The sequence below is a fragment of the Leucopleurus acutus genome (genome assembly GCF_964270905.1).
Source record: "Leucopleurus acutus genome assembly, chromosome: 10".
NCBI classification, from domain to species: Eukaryota; Metazoa; Chordata; class Mammalia; order Artiodactyla; family Delphinidae; genus Leucopleurus; species Leucopleurus acutus.
This window is the reverse complement of record NC_139153.1, coordinates 45890214-45906083: the sequence shown is the minus strand read 5'-3', so window position 1 is coordinate 45906083 and position 15870 is coordinate 45890214. Positions and strand designations below refer to the sequence as shown.

The 15870-nt window shown below is 48.4% G+C and overlaps 1 protein-coding gene across 1 annotated transcript in view; it reads right to left on the bottom strand.

The window, feature by feature from the left end:
- The window catches only part of TRAK1 (trafficking kinesin protein 1), a 104637-nt gene extending 99098 nt beyond the window's left edge, over nt 1-5539 (bottom strand). The window contains exon 1 of the mRNA XM_082849146.1: nt 5255-5539. The gene's annotated coding sequence lies outside the window, so the exon portion shown is untranslated. The remainder of the gene's footprint in view (nt 1-5254) is intronic.
- Between the last annotated feature and the right edge of the window lie 10331 nt (nt 5540-15870).

The window sequence follows — 15870 nt, the reverse complement described above, 5'->3', positions numbered from 1 at the left end:
ACAGTATTTGTCAAAACCTTGTGTGATAAATATTCTACCCACTCACCTAAGGATGAGAAATGGAGAAGCAAGGTCAGCTGGTAACTCCCAATCTCATTTACAGCATGTTTAAAAGGCAAGTGCGAATGTTTTGTGTTTTGCTGAAGATTAAGTGTTAGCTCTAAAATCAGCATAACAAGGCCCTCCTCCTGCACTGCATTTGCAAAAACAAACCAACTGCTAAATAGGGGCCATTCCACCGAGAGAAGAAGCAAAGAACATTTCTAAATGATAAATTTGAAAAAAACTTGTAATTCCCTAGATTCTAATGCACGTTTTCTCTCTCTGTGGAAGAAGAGATGTTTCACTGTCCATTCTTTTCTGTTTCACCCAGCCAAGTAAGTACCATTTACATCCTATATTTTCAATGGAAAACACAGTAAAAGTTTTATTCTAGACAGGAACTGACAAGCAAGATTTTACATTCAATTCATAAAAGAAGTCCATAATACTTTAATTTGAGCATGTTTTCAGAGGACAAATCATCAACTCTGATGGCTTTAAATCAGTGACAGAAAAGGAACAAAGCTGAAATGGTGGCCCTGTGATGACAAGGACACCAGCCAGGACAGTTCCCATAAGCGTAGTGGCAGCAATCCTGTCCGGGGTCACAGCGAGTCATTTCCACCGCTGCCCACCTGCCCAGAGCTCTGAGGGAGAGGCCAGAGCTCATCTACGGACACCAGCAAAAAGCTGGCCTCGAACAGATGCTAGTTGAACAGAATTATTGAACAAGCCTGAAAATACTTTAAATACACAGACACACACACACACACACACACACACACCCCACAGCATCTCCATTATCTCCCATCCAGAGTCTCGTCTGTCTTGAAACCTAAAACTGAATAGAACAGGGCAAGAGGAGCTCATGCCGCTGAGGAACTCACTGGTTTGTGGCCCAGCAGATTGTGAGTAACAGCATATAGACAGGACAGACACCAGATGGGTCATCAATCATCAGACTCTGATCAGCCTGGAGGAAGTGAGGAGAAACGTCAGCCCCACATCAAGAGACAAGCCAGAGCAGAACTGATTAGCAAGCTTGCCGTCACCGGGGTGTGGATGGAGGTACAGGGCCAAGCACATTTAGTACAGAAAAAAAGAAAAGTGGGGCAGAAAAGAGGGAAGGAGCGGGGGAGACACCCTGCCTGACCCTGTTCTTCACCTGAAAAATTCCTTGCTGACCCAGACACCAGGTGAAGCTTTAAGAAACCAGGATAGGACACAGGATCAGGAAAATCAGTAGGAGAGGCCAGAAGGGGCCTCAGAGACTGTGGTCAGCCGCTGCAGAGAATTTCAAAGAGCAAGGTGGTGGAGTCCAGAAGCCCGGTCCCAACTCAGACCCACTGCTCATGGCCCTGCAGGGGTCACATGCCCCCCCTGAGCCTGGATGAGGGGCTGAGGGGTGAGCAGCCTCCGAGGTCCCTCTGCTCTGCCTGTCAATAACTCGATACTGCAATTCCCCACCCCAGGTCCAAGGACAACCCGCCAAGCCGAACAGAACAGGAGAGAAACAACTTTCCCTGTGGCCTTTTCACCCTTCCGGCTGCAACTTTCACAAAGAAAAGCAACAGCGGACATGCCGGGCAAACACACTTACCACGTGAGCTTGTCCGAATGAGCCTGCCTGGGCAGAGTCTTGGCAGAGGCTGGGCCCTCACGGGCTGCTCAAACTGAAATACCAATGCCATGTGCAGAGAGAAACTCCAACGGCAGTTCAGAGCGAACAGCGATCCCCCATCAGAACCCAACCCAGGCAGCACCTCAGCACAGCCAGCTTCTGCACCTACTCAGCAGTTCTCTGAGCTTGCTTGTTGGGGCAAATCCTAAGACTGCTCGCTGACCTGGAAGCACAATGGGTTACGTAACTAGAGGCAGCATGGGCACCCTATCAGCTCATCTTGTTAAACTGCCCCAAGAAGAAAATGACGCACCCCAAAATGTGATATCCCTAGGTTGAGGATAAGGGGAGGGAGAGGGGGAGCAGGGCTTTGTGACAGGCATTTGGGCTTTGCCTAAAAATTAAAGAGGAACAAAAAGCTTGCTGTTCATCTCAGCGCTCCCCAGGAACTGTGGGTGGCGTGGATTTATTAGAGGCCGGGTGCCAAACGGTCTCCCAGGACGGCACTTGGCAAAGCCCTTGGAGGCCACATACGCATTCTCGGAGAAACTCCAGATCTCTGGGAAATGTTTTCTGTTTTGTGTCTTCCTCTCAGTGACCGACAAACGAGACTTTAACCTGAGCGCGTTCTGCGCTGTAGGGCTGCACCTTAAACACGTAACAGTGTCTCTGTTTACGCTCCTGTTTACCAAGCCACTGCCAAACGTGACAGCACTGAGCTGCTTCTCAGCTGTCCTATGGTGCTTGCTACAGACGTTCCGGCAAAGAACCCCCAGTTACCATGCCCCATAGCCTTTGAAGTTTCAGCACTGCAATTCTGCCATTACTTTGCCCTCGGTTGTCATGTTCAAAGCGAAACGACTTTAACAAGCTAAATGTTTCCCGGATTTCACTGGCACAGATGCCACTAGAATCCCAGTGATTAGCTCACGTGTTTAGACAAATGAAGATGCAGTTGGGACACTGCCTCCTCCGAGAAGCCCTCCTAGTCTCCCGGATCCTCTCGCCTCCAAGGCTCACCCAGGCACCCTCCCTGATGCTCTCCCGTGTGCTGTGCTTATCACTGGTGTAACCATTCTGCACAGCCTATCTCCACTCACTCATCTACGTCCCTACCCAACTGGACAGTATTCCTTGGTGGGGGGTGGGGGGCAGGTGGCAGGGAACGCATACCCCGGGGGTCATGACCTACACGCAAGCCCCGCCCCTTAGAGCTCAGGATCTTAGGCCAGATGCTGAACCTTTCCTGATTTAGTCTCTTTACCTGTAAAAACAGGACAACAGTCTCCATTTAATGGGGATGCAGTACTAATTAAATGACACAACTCATTCATTCAGCAAATGTTTACTGAGCACTGGCCACAGGCAGGCGCTCTTTCAGACACTGGGACTCGGTGGTGCACAAAGTCCTTGCCCTTAGCGAGTTTCTATTCTATTGCAAGCTTGGTCAACGAAATACAATCATGTAGTACTCACGGCTAAGTATGGGGAGACAGCTAAAGCAGGTGAGGGAGATGGGGAAGGGGGGTGTGGACCACCCTCTATGCAGGGGAGTCACAAAAGGCCTCTAAGAAAATGCCATTTGGAGAAAGTAAAGAAGGAATCAGGAGGACATCTAGGGTTAAGGCGATCCAGGTGCTGAGCAGCAGCAAGAACAAAGGCCCTGAGGTGGGATGTGCTGGGTGTATCCAAGAATTAGTGAGGAGGCCAGTGTGTCCGGAATGGAGTGAGTGAAGAGGAGATAGGTCAAAGGGGCACAGGCAGCCCTGTCACTTAGGCCACGGTCAGAAGGGAGCCCGCTGGAGGTTTGGAGCACAAGAGTTAAACCACCTGACGTTGTATTTAAAAAGCCACTCTTTTGGCTGGGCAGAGATTGGATTGCACAGAGGCAAGAAGGGAAACAGGAGGCCCAGTTAGGAGCCCACTGCAATGATCCGGGCGTGAGATGAAGGTGGCTTGGACCAGGGTAGTTACTGTGGGGCTGGTGAGAACCAGTCAAACTCTGGACACACTGGGAACAAAGAGTCAACAGACTTCCCAGCAAACCAGGGTCTGAAAGAAATACAGAGGTCATGAATGCTTCCAAGGCTTCTGGCCTGGGCAACTGGAAGGATGTAGGTACCATTTAGAAAGACTGCAAAGAAAGCAGGTGGAGGGGGAAATCAGGAGTTCATTTCTGGCCAAGTTAGTCAGAGATGCCCAACAGGCGTCCAAGTGAAAGTGTTGTTATGTGGAGTCAGACCGACACATCTGGCCTTCGGGGCAAAGGTCCAGTCTGAGGACAGGAACTGGAAAGTGCTCAGCGTAGAAGCAGATTCTAAATCCCGGAGCCCGCGTGAGATCACTTAGGGCGTGAGTTACCCGAGAGAGCGAAGGGCTGAGCCCCGGGGCCCCCAAAGTTCCCAGAGGGGAGCAGCTAGCAAGGTCGGGACCCAAAGCCAAGGCAGGACCGTATTTCCAGGAGAAGGGGTGTGGTCGGCCGCGGCAACTCCTGCCGAAAAGGCTAAGGATGGACCCTGAACCGAATGAGGCCGTCAGCACTGGGGGCACGGTGGGGTCACAAGCCTGCTCGCGGTGGACACAGGAGAAAAACAGGAGGAAAAACAGAGCAAACCGAAGAGCAGAGACACAGGCGCTAGCTGCACGGAAAGCAGAGCAAAGAAGGATTCTTTTTAAGAAGGGAGCGAGCATAGCATGCTTTTGTGCTAACAGGAAAGATCCAGGAGCAAGGAGAAAGGGATGGTGTAGTAGACAGAGGGCGGGGGCCGGAAGCGTGTCCTTCAGGGCACAGGCAAGCAGCAGTAGGATTTAGTGCACACGTGGAGGGGAGGCCCCTGGTGCCATCGGGAGCTCAGGGGGTCAGCACCCAGGCATTCGGCTGGGATCCCGGCACCTCCAAGCCCCTCACACCCAGGAAGCTCTTGACGTGGGGTGGGGCTGGGGGCCCTCAATGCCTAACTGGAGAGAGAACAGGGGAAAACTACACACCATTCCCACTCAGAGCCCCCTCCTGTGAGGGCTCCAAGCAGTGGTCTCAATGATCCCTTCAGGAAAGACACAAACGAGAGCTCCGTTACAATGTGCCTGAATAGCCGATGTTGCCAGTGCGCTGGGGGATGAGCGCCCTGTTCTCGAGACACTGGGAAGGCATGACTGACAAAACTCGACAAAGTTTTTGTCTGTGCAAAACTTGACAGTGTACAAACGGTGCTGCAGGGAGTTCCCCACTGCTGCAGCCCACAGCATCATGGCATGTTATTTCCATTACACCTATCTTATGTCTGAAGAAACTGAGCCTCAGAGAGAGGGACAGGGGGCCAAACTACACTGAGCCCCACTACGGGCCAGGGACGCTGCTCAAGGTTCAGTGATCCCGTCTTTAACCTTCACGACAGTTCTGTGAGGTGCTGTCTTCATCTCAGACAAGTCAGTTCTGGATGGCCAGTCTCACGATCCCAAAGCTCAGACTCTTTGCACTTCGGTAGTCCCTCCCCACTCTCCACATCCCTCCCCGGGACCCACTCCTACGGCCCCACCCTTCCCCGGCCCTCACTGACTTCCCCCGTTCCTGGCAGGGAGAGGCGCCCTTACCAGTGATGGTGCAGGCATCCCGGTACCCTCTGCAGCCGGGAGCATCTTCCACAGCCTCGCTTACATAGTGTTCCTCGGGGATGCCCGGGCTGCAGGCTAGGACTGCATGGTTGCACGCCTCCGAAGGGGGCACGGAGTTGGCCAAAGTGTCGTCGTGCAGAGCTGTGGCGTCCAGCTTGGCAGGTTTCACGGGGAGGTGCCCACTGCCATCGGGGACCCCGCTGCCGGAGTCAGGGGCAGTTGGGCAGACGGCCCCCAGGAGGTCTGGCACACCAGCAGCGGCTCCTCACGGGGAATCTATGGGACAATCCAGAAAGAGGAGCTCAGTGACTTAGAGTCTCTGAAAAAAAAAGAACAGAATCTTCAGAAAATAAGGACCCCGAGATGATGTGGGATCAGACTGTAAATTCTGTTTCCTTCAAGCCAAGGTACTTCCAATTGAATTCTTCAGTTTCGATAAAAGAACTGCAAGTGAAGTTCCATTCACCCAATCAGGTCCCAGTACAGAACAAAATACAGAGTGTGTGGCTTCATTTACTACCTGAAACCTGTCTTGAAGCCGCTCTAAGCAAATCAACAGACTGGACCACAGCTAAAATGATGACACCTACCCTGAAATGAGCATACCCAGGTCACCTGGCAGCCACGTGGAGTGTGGGAAGAGCTATGCACGAGCATCCTGGGGAAGACATGCACCCCTCTAAAAAAAAGCCATCTTTTTTTTGTATATTGAATTATGTAAGATGTGATACCTCTCTTAAACCCTTTCCAACCACCGTATACTCTCAACTCTCCAAGAGCTTGAAGGCATGCCGCAACCTTAAGCTACAGCATGAAGTTAGAAGACTTCTTTAAGAATATGATGCAAACTACAGACCTTATGCCAAAAAAACACACGCAGGTTCAGGAAAATCAGCCCATTCATAGGCTCTCAGGAATCTAAGGGCAGCAGGTGAAGGGTCTGGGGACTAGCAGGTCACTCTCTCTAGGGGCCATTCCAGCAACATCAGCCTGACCCAGGGTCCACACCCCCACGTAAAATCTGGATGGGCCTAAAAAATACCTGCTAAAAAAGGGATGGTGCATGGCAGAGGCTACTGAGAACCCCACTTGGTTCCAGTAACAGCAAACCTACATGCAAGAGATGTCTCCACACGGTTCAGGAGAGCGCTACTGCCTTAGACATTAACTTTCAATTCAGCTACGCCCCTTTCCTCCCAGTCCACCTCCACATACCACATACTGTAGGTATGCACACATATACCCAGAAAAAATGCCAAACATGACCATTATGAACAAGACAGAAAGCCTGAGAAACATTCTTCAGCAGGACAGTTCTCAAAGTGTGGCCTGAGAACCCCTGGGGTTCCCTGAGACCAGTTTAAACGGTCTGCAAGGTCAAAATGATTTTCTAAGGTACTTTCACTATCATTCTCTCATAGATGGTATGATGGAGCTCTCCAGAGATTTCCATGATGTGTGATGATACCTTTGTTCTGAAGGCTAACGAAGGGAATGTGTACTTCTGAATCCTTGTGGTTTAAAATTTTCTGTTTTGATTTCTAATACAATATATGTAAATCAAGGTGACACACATGAACAAAAGCTCTTTGGGATCGTCAATCATTTTCCTGGGACCAAGAAAGTTTGAGAATTATTGTTCTAGTAATGATATATTTACAGTTCATTTTTTTTTTAAATGAGAAAAAAAGAGAAAAAAGAGAAAAGTTAACAGAGATTTACTCAACATGGTGCAGTCAGTGATGAAGGGAAACTACAGCCCTCAATATGAAGTTATTTACCAAAATACACCAAGAGTTCCTATTGTAAATGGTGATAAACTCCCTGCCCTCATTAAAATGAACACACAAATATAAAGTAGGAAGAGGTGCGGGAGCCTGTACATCCCTGGTGAAAAGTGATAGGGAACCAGAGATAAAAAACAGGATTGTATCAACAACATCTCCTCAGTGATTCAAGTACAGGCAAACGGAGAAGCCGCCCAGTAAGAAAAAGCCCGGAATTCTCAAGAACTCCCAAAATATTGTGGGCAGCAGAGGCCTGAGGGCATGGACTAGAAGACCTTCCAGAAGGGAACCAATTAAGCTATTGTTATAGGGTACTCTGAGATATTTAAAGACATAACGACCCCACTCTTCCCGAGGAGCTGCAGGTACTCGGACCACACCTTGTGAGCTATCACTATTAAACAGATGGACAAAAAGAACTCAGAGGTGGGGAATACAAGCTAAGTAGGCACGGCAGTGAAATTAAACCAGGGACACTTAAAAGAAGAAAAATGGGCAAAGGATATGAAGATTCTCTCCCCTCCCCAAAAAAGAAGTATACAAACACACACACCAAACATTTTCAGGACCCTTAATCGTGATCCAAAAAAATCTCTTTATCAGACTGACAAAGATTTAAAAACTATAACAATGCTCAATTTGATAAGACTTTTAAGAAACTTATAGTGGAGAGATGGGTAATAAATTCAGAAGGGCAGCTTGGCTAAATGCATGTGGCTTTTTGGCCCGAGGATGCACAGACCAAGGGTGCTTACCACACCCTTGAACACCCTTGAAAGGCTAAGAACAAGCGAACACGTAACAGAGAGTATGGAGCCAATTACGGTGCAGCCACAGAGACGTGAACTCTGCAGCTGCTAAAAGGAAGTCTCAGAGCAGATATGAATTGATCAGCGTGGAAGGATGCTCTACACAGAGAAATGGCAGGTAATGAACATGGGCTCTAAAAGGTTTTGAAAACTCATTAATGGATTGGACCCTCATTCGAATTTTCTTTAATCTGTACTTCGACGCAGTCTATAGGATCCTTACACAAAAGTTTGAAATAGTTTCTCCCTTGGTAAAATGCCATTGTCCCCCTGAAATCAATAGGGTTTTTGTTAATTGAAATATAATTGAAATACCATATTTTGTTAGTTTCAGGTGTACTACCTAGTGATTTGACATTTGCATACGTTATGAAATGATCACCATAAGTCTAGTAACCATCTGTCCCCACCAATCAATGTGGTTTTTAAAACAAAGGGTCAAAAACATAAAGATTTCTTAAAGAGAACTTCAATCATGGATTTTACAACGTTTGCTTTCATTTTCTATAAAATGAGGGAGTTGGCCTAAATCCCGATCACCAGCCCCAAATCACTACTGTCCCTCCTCCTGGTACCTTTGCTTCAACTTACAGCTCTCACACACTAACTCAGAAATATAGCCAAATAGTTCAAGTAAGTGCAAACATTTTCTCAAAACAACAAATTTTAGAGACACCAGCCCGTGCTCACTCAAGCCTCAAGGGGAACTCAAGCAACCACATTCAAGTCCAAAGTCCCCTTTTTATGGGCATCAACTGGCAAAGCCTTCAAAAGCTTGAGAAGCCCTCTTTTTTTTCTTTTTTAAAGTAGAACAAAACTACTCCAATTGATTTTTTTTCATCTCAAACCCCAGTTAAAATAATTAAGCACACAGATGTGTATATCCGGCATTCACATGCATACCAACTTGAAGTCCATCATATCCCATGATTTGTGAATTTTAATTCTCACCGTATGCCTTTTTTGCCAAAACAGTATTTTTGTTTTATTGTGGTTAAAAACAAACGCATAACATAAAAGGTACCATCTTAACCATCTTTAAGCTCAGGAGTGTTAAGTACATTCACACTGTTGCACAACCCATCTCCAGAACACTTTGCATCTTGCAGAAATGAAACTCTGTATCCGTTAACCAATAATCCCCCACTTCCGCTCCTGCCAGCACGGGGCAGCTACCAGTATGCTGTCTATCTGTATCTCTATGAACTCACTACTCTTAGTGCCTCCTATAAGAGGGATCCTACTGTATTTCTCTTTTAGTGACTAGCTTATTTCACTTAGCATAATGTCCTCAAGGTTCATCCATGTTACAGCATGTCAGAATTTCATTCCTTTTTAAAGCCTGGATAATATTCCACTGCACTGAGAAACCCTTCTTGAAGTAAAAAGATCAGTCTTTAGCCCATGAAAATCTAGTGGGAAATAATCTAAATCTCTATCAATACAAAAGCAGTTTATAAATTATGGCCCGCCCAAATCACTGGATTTTATAAAATAAGATTATCCACATAAGGCACTTCCATCCATGCCAGGTACATATCACATTCTCAAAATAATCATTATCATTGAAAGTATCATTTCCAGACTCTCGGAATCAGGCACCTTTCTGGACTCTCCGCCAACATCCATAGGCCAACATTTCCAAACCTATTATATCACGAAACCTTTTGCCACAGGATACCTGGTCCCATGGCATTTATTTCATGGAACAGACTTTGGGGAAAGCTTCTCTGTATTTGGCAAACCTCCATGCCTTCATCACCCCCTGTCCAGGACTCATCTCTCCCACAGGCTGTGGGAGCTCCTTGAAAGCATGGGCTGGCCCTAGCACCTGTTAGTTACTCAGTAAATATCTGCAGAATAGATAATAATGAATGAAACAAGGGGTTTGGTCCAAACGACCTGAGGATTTCCTGAAGCTACGAAGCTGTAGTTCTATGACCCATACAGGAACCAAAGGGTCCAAACTCCCAAATTACACACAGCTAACCCTGAAGATTCACAGAAATCAATGGGGAAACTTTCTGAAACACTCCTGAGGTGTTCCGGGGATGCAGACCCCCTCCCATGGGCCCTTCAGAATGGCCTCAAATGAACCGCACTTCATCCTTTCCAATACAGATCAACAGACACCAAATGTGATGTCACGATTAAACGTGTAAGATCATCCGTATACAATAATTCAGGAATCAGGAAGCCTCATTTATAGACCACTCAAAATCTGGGTTGCAAGTCCCTCATCCAGTTTCTAGAAGAAAGAGTCACAGCAGGTACCCTCTGAGGAGACCCAGGGACCGTGGAGTGCTGAGTGGTGCTCAGAAGGACATCGTTAAGGACTCAGTTTCCTAGGACAACTGTTTGTCAGTGTTTTTATTCATAATGCATTTTTTCTGCTGATAACTCAGGATCTCTAACAGCTCAAGGATCAGAAATAAACAGAGCCAGGCATCTGATCAGACTCGCAGAGGAGGCAAGCATCCACTGTGGGAGAGACCGCCTAGCACATGGCGTCAACGACCCCAAAACATCGTTTGGGGTGAAGAGGAGAGAGATGAGTTCCTGTAGGTCTCCAGCCTCAGTCTCCTCCTCTCCGAGGTAATAATACCCACACCTCTCGGACTGTTAAACTGATTACGGACACAGATGCAAATAATGTACCCAGCACAGTGCTAAGCACACAGCAACCCTCCAAGTTCACACACTCTCAAAGTGGTCACCTCCCCCTCAAAATGATTCATTTACTGTCTAAGAGAAGTGACCCTTGCATGTTCCTAAATTTTCACAATTTCCCACACCAGGATTCTGTAAGGCAGCGCACAATTGTAAAATCTTAACAGTATCAACTTTTGTTGAGACTTATGGTGTGCGCCAGATACTATGTCAAGTGCTTTGGAACCTCTAACTTCTACCACCTGCCGCTGGTCACCCCTCTCTTAGCTGAGTACTGTTACCAGTTCCATTTTACAGCTGAGGACAAGAATGCTCAGAGAGGTTCAGTAACTTTCCAAAGGTCACAGAGCCAGCAGGAGGGGGAATCCAGGTCTGAACTGAGATAAATGATGGGAACCCCACGGGAAAACGATCCTTGGCACCTGGTTACTGCCCCTCACTCTAATGTACGCAGGCATTTCCAAGGCTTCACACGGGGTTCAGGAACAAAGCAGCCACAGCCCTGGATGCTCTCTGGCTCTGGCCAACCCTGGCACACCAAGCAAAAGGCTTCTTTCAGGCAGAGGGAACAAACGAGGCTTAAGCAAAGTGAGAGTGGACGGCCCTGAGAGATGAAAGCGCCTCTGTCTTATCGATTCTGCTTGGGGAGCCTTTGGGAAGGAGAGATTTTTCTTCGCAGAGGAGTGAGAAATTCTGCAACCTGGTCAAATTTTCAGCAAAAGAGGTACCAGGAAAAGAAGCAGGAAATAGTACCCAAGGAGGCAGGCTGTTTTGCATTTGAGCTGAGAGGGACCTCCTGCCTCTCGCCTGGGGCCCTTGGCCCAGCTCCGGTGCCTCACTCTTCTCCTCAACTGTGATCAAGATTCCAGCCCCTAGGCTGTCAAAGAGTACTGACCAAGCTGCTCAAGCCTAATGCAGTTTGCTGCTGACAGAATACATGTGTGCACGATTTCCTTCCCCTCCAGCATGGGATTTTTGTGGTTCAGAACCTGAGCAAAAACTCCAAGAGCTGTGTGACACTGAGGGGATGGTGTCACTCCTCTGGGCCTCAGCCACCCCATCTGAACAAAGAAGAGACTGAATGAGCAACAAAAAGCCAATGGCCTTGCAGATATGCCATGCCAGGAACCCCAAGTGCAGGCAGGTGGAGCTGCAGGAGGGTTTCTGTGTCCTCGTCAGCCCTTCCCCCACTGCCCCAGTGCTATTAGCATGAACCCTCTGCCACCCACGTGTAGGCAACTTCTGGCAGGAGAGCCAAGTGATACTGTGCAGACAGAGCTGCCCTTTGTGAACACAGATCACCTGTTTCCCAAGGGCTAAAGGAGGAGCTTCCTCCAGGACAAACTCAGAGGCTGTCAGGAGAAAACCAGAACAGAGCTTCAGGGTTGGCGGCCCAACAGGTGACAAGGAGAAGCCCGTGCTGGGTGACCCCCTCCATGGTCATCCAGGTGCCTGCGCTTTCAAGGTTTATGTTTGGGGGGCAGAGGCAGCCAATGTATCTGGGGGACTGACTTACTGTCACAGTTCAGCAATTCTGAACAAACAGGTCCCAGTGCAGCAAAAGTTTTCAAAAAGGGACAAATTGTTCTCCAGGGTCATATCAGCCCTCTATTGCTATTGTGACAAACTGCCACAGATTTAGTGGCTTGAAATAGTCATTTTTCAAGTCACAGTCCTATAGGTTAGCAGTCTGACACGAGCCTCGCCGGGCTCCAGCGGAGGCGTCGGCAGGGCTGCGCTCCTTCCTGGAGCTCCCGGGAAAAAATCCGTATCCAGGTTTATTCAGGTTGTTGGCAGAAATCAGTTTCTTGTGGTTGCAGGACTGAAGACCATACTTCCACGCTGGCTGTTAGCTGGGGGCTGGTCTTTGTTCCTAGAGGCTGCCCGTGTTCCTTCTCCTCCTTTCCTCCTTCCCATGGGCTCCTAGAGGCCTCTCTCCAGTCCCTGCATGCGACCCCTACATCTCAGAGCCAGCAAAGGCATGTGGAATCCTTCACACACTCTGTCTTCTCCTTCTGCTGCATCTTTCTAGTCTCCTCTTCTGTCCTTTTCTGTTTTTAAGGGCTCATGTGATCACACTTCAGATAATCCAGGACCATCTCCCTATCTTAAAGTCATGTGACCAATAGCCTTAATTCAACCTGCAAAGTCCCCTCATAGCAGTACCTAGATCATTACTTGACTGACGAACCAGGCGACAGGAGCCTTGAGAGAACAACTTCAGAATTTGCCGCCCACAAGGGCCTTCGGTTCTAAAGGCACGGTATGCCTTAGAAGCCCCCACTAGCCCCAAGCCTAGTGAGAAGGCAGACCAGAGTCAGCCCACAGCCTCCCAGGCCCTTTCAGCCCCAGAGCAAGATGACTCAGATCCAACGATGGGTACCACACAGGACTGGGTTTAGTCCCAGCCCAGCCACTGCCTACTGACTGCAGTCCCGGGTCAGGTTCCAAGACGTCTCATCTATAAAATGTGGGTACGACCAATGGTTGACAAGCTGCCGGAAGAAGCAGACACAATGAAGGGAAACGGGCTGCCAGGCCTAGGACGGCAGGCCTGAGACCGAATCAAAAGTCTGGAGACCCGCCTTAGGGATCACAAGCCTTTAGCACCTGGACATGCAATGGAGGCGCTTTTTCACCACATTGTTTCTATCTTAGGAATAATCACATGAGGCCAAGGAACTTGCAGGCTGTGGATAGTCCTAAAGGAAAAGAGCCATTTGAAATCAGGGTGAGCACCCCAGAACCTTGATACCTGCTTGAGGCCGACACGCTCGCAAAGGATCTTGACTAAGGCATGACTAGCACCCGGGATCCCCCCTCTCTGGCCAGGGCTATTTGCTTTGATGCTATCTTACAGCTACTTCTCTGAGCAAACGGCTGCCTGCTGACGTGGTGATAAGATGAACATGTGCTTTTTGAAAGTGCAGAGAGCCCCAGCACTCCTTGCAAAATGAGCTACAGGTCTGGCACTGGGCTTGTTCATTTACATGCATGATCTCGTTTAAGGATCACAACCTATGAAGTAATATCCGTATCTGCTTTTTACAGGAGAGAAAACAGGCTCAGAGAGATTAAATTACTCACCCAGGATGTGAACCTAGATTTGAATGGCTCCAAAGATGTTGCTGTATTACAGTTCTGAGTGTATTGTGCTTACGTGCTTAAAGTTGTTCGAAGTCCAGTGGAGAATCAGATATTTCATGGGGTCCTCGACCAATGATCATTCTCCTGCATCTAGCCACTGTCTCTCAGAACAATGCTCTTGCCATAACAGAGGCAAAGGAACTCAAAGCGAAGACCCCACTGAGGCCACTCAAGCCTGTATAAGAAATATGCACACCCCGAATTCAAAAAGAGTCATGTACCAAAATGTTCACTGCAGCTCTATTTACAATAGCCCGGAGATGGAAACAACCTAAGTGCCCATCATCGGATGAATGGATAAAGAAGATGTGGCACATATATACAATGGAATATTACTCAGCCATAAAAAGAAACGAAATTGAGCTATTTGTAATGAGGTGGATAGACCTAGAGTCTGTCATACAGAGTGAAGTAAGTCAGAAAGAGAAAGACAAATACCGTATGCTAACACATATATATGGAATTTAAGGAAAAAAAATGTCATGAAGAACCTAGGGATAAGACAGGAATAAAGACACAGACCTACTGGAGAACGGACTTGAGGATATGAGGAGGGGGAAGGGTGAGCTGTGACAAAGCGAGAGAGAGGCATGGACATGTATACACTACCAAACGTAAGGTAGATAGCTAGTGGGAAGCAGCCGCATAGCATAGGGGTATCAGCTCGGTGTTTTGTGACAGCCTGGAGGGGTGGGATAGGGAGGGTGGGAGGGAGGGAGGGAGACGCAAGAGGGAAGAGATATGGGAACATATGCATATGTATAACTGATTCACTTTGTTATAAAGCAGAAACTAGCACACCATTGTAAAGCAATTGTACCCCAATAAAGATGTTAAAAAAAAAAAGAAATATGCACACCCCAAACAGCCCAAAGATGGGGGTCTGACCTCCAGGGCCATGTAGGGCTGGCGGACAGCTGATGGGCGACTGTGCAGGTCTTCTCCTCTCCTACTTCTCCATCATATCACTCCCCACTTCATCTGACTTTTCTGGCCAACGGGACAAGGGGCTAAGGAGTAGAAAAGATCATGTAAGAGTTGAACAGCTGGAGGAGGAGGAGATGAGAGTTGCCGTTTTGCAGCAACGGTGTCAGGAAAGAGCAGGGCCGCCAAGAAGCAGCCACTGGCCCTACAGGACGATGCCGCTCTCTGTGGGCTTTCACACGCGTAACGCCATTTGTCCCGTAAAATAAATCTATGCCATAGCTTGGTAGAACCGTTCTCATTCTGTGAGGTGGGGAAAGGTTAAGCGACTTGCTCAAAGTTTTCTCTCAGATAATGGCAGAAGCATCTCAGATAATGACGGGAAGCATTTCTTATTTACTCAAAAATGTCAACTACTGCTATACCATGCTGCAAGAGGAAGGAGCATCTTGGGAGAGGGCATGTGTGACCACCCACAGAATGAGGAAGAATACTCGGAGGAGCTGATATCAGCAACTACAGCCAGAAAGTCGGAGCCACGTGAGGTAACCAAAGGCACAGGAAAGGAGATGCCATATGGTCTCCAGGACGGCAATCAGGGCTCTCTGTGAAGTCCTATGAGCACGCCTGAGGGTTCCTAAAAAAGGAGAGGCCAGGACAGCTGGAGACTAAGGCAGATACTGTCAAGGTTTCCACTAGGATGACTGAAGGGAAGAACTTGAGCACGGAATGGGGGCTGCACGGGTGTGCCCGTCACATATGCCCAACACCTGCGCCTGTCACTTGTGTCTGTCACGTCTGCCTGACCCGGACACTTGACAGGTGTGCGCGTCACGTGCGCGGCGCCCGTCACGTGCGCGGCCCCCATCACGTGCACCCGTCATGTGCCCCTGACCCGGGCACCGGACAGGTGCGTCAGTGCTCCCACCATGTGCGCCCAAGACGAGTGCGGTGCCCTCACATGTGTCTTTCCTCCCTGGCTCTCTCTCTCTCCCAGGCTCTCATGCCCAGGCACACACAAGCACCCACGGACACCAACATACACGTGTGAAGTAAATGCCATTCTTAAGGCCATACTGTTCTCTAGCTCTGAAGGTGAATCCCTCCGATTTTTTTTTTTTAATCAAGAATCACTCAAAGAAAATTTCCATCACTCAAGTCAAGTGGAGAAAAATGCCTCTGACCCAGCTTAGTCCCATAACTCAGCCTTCTCTTTCTAAACTGTGCTGAGGACAGAAGCAAACCCACCAATACAAGG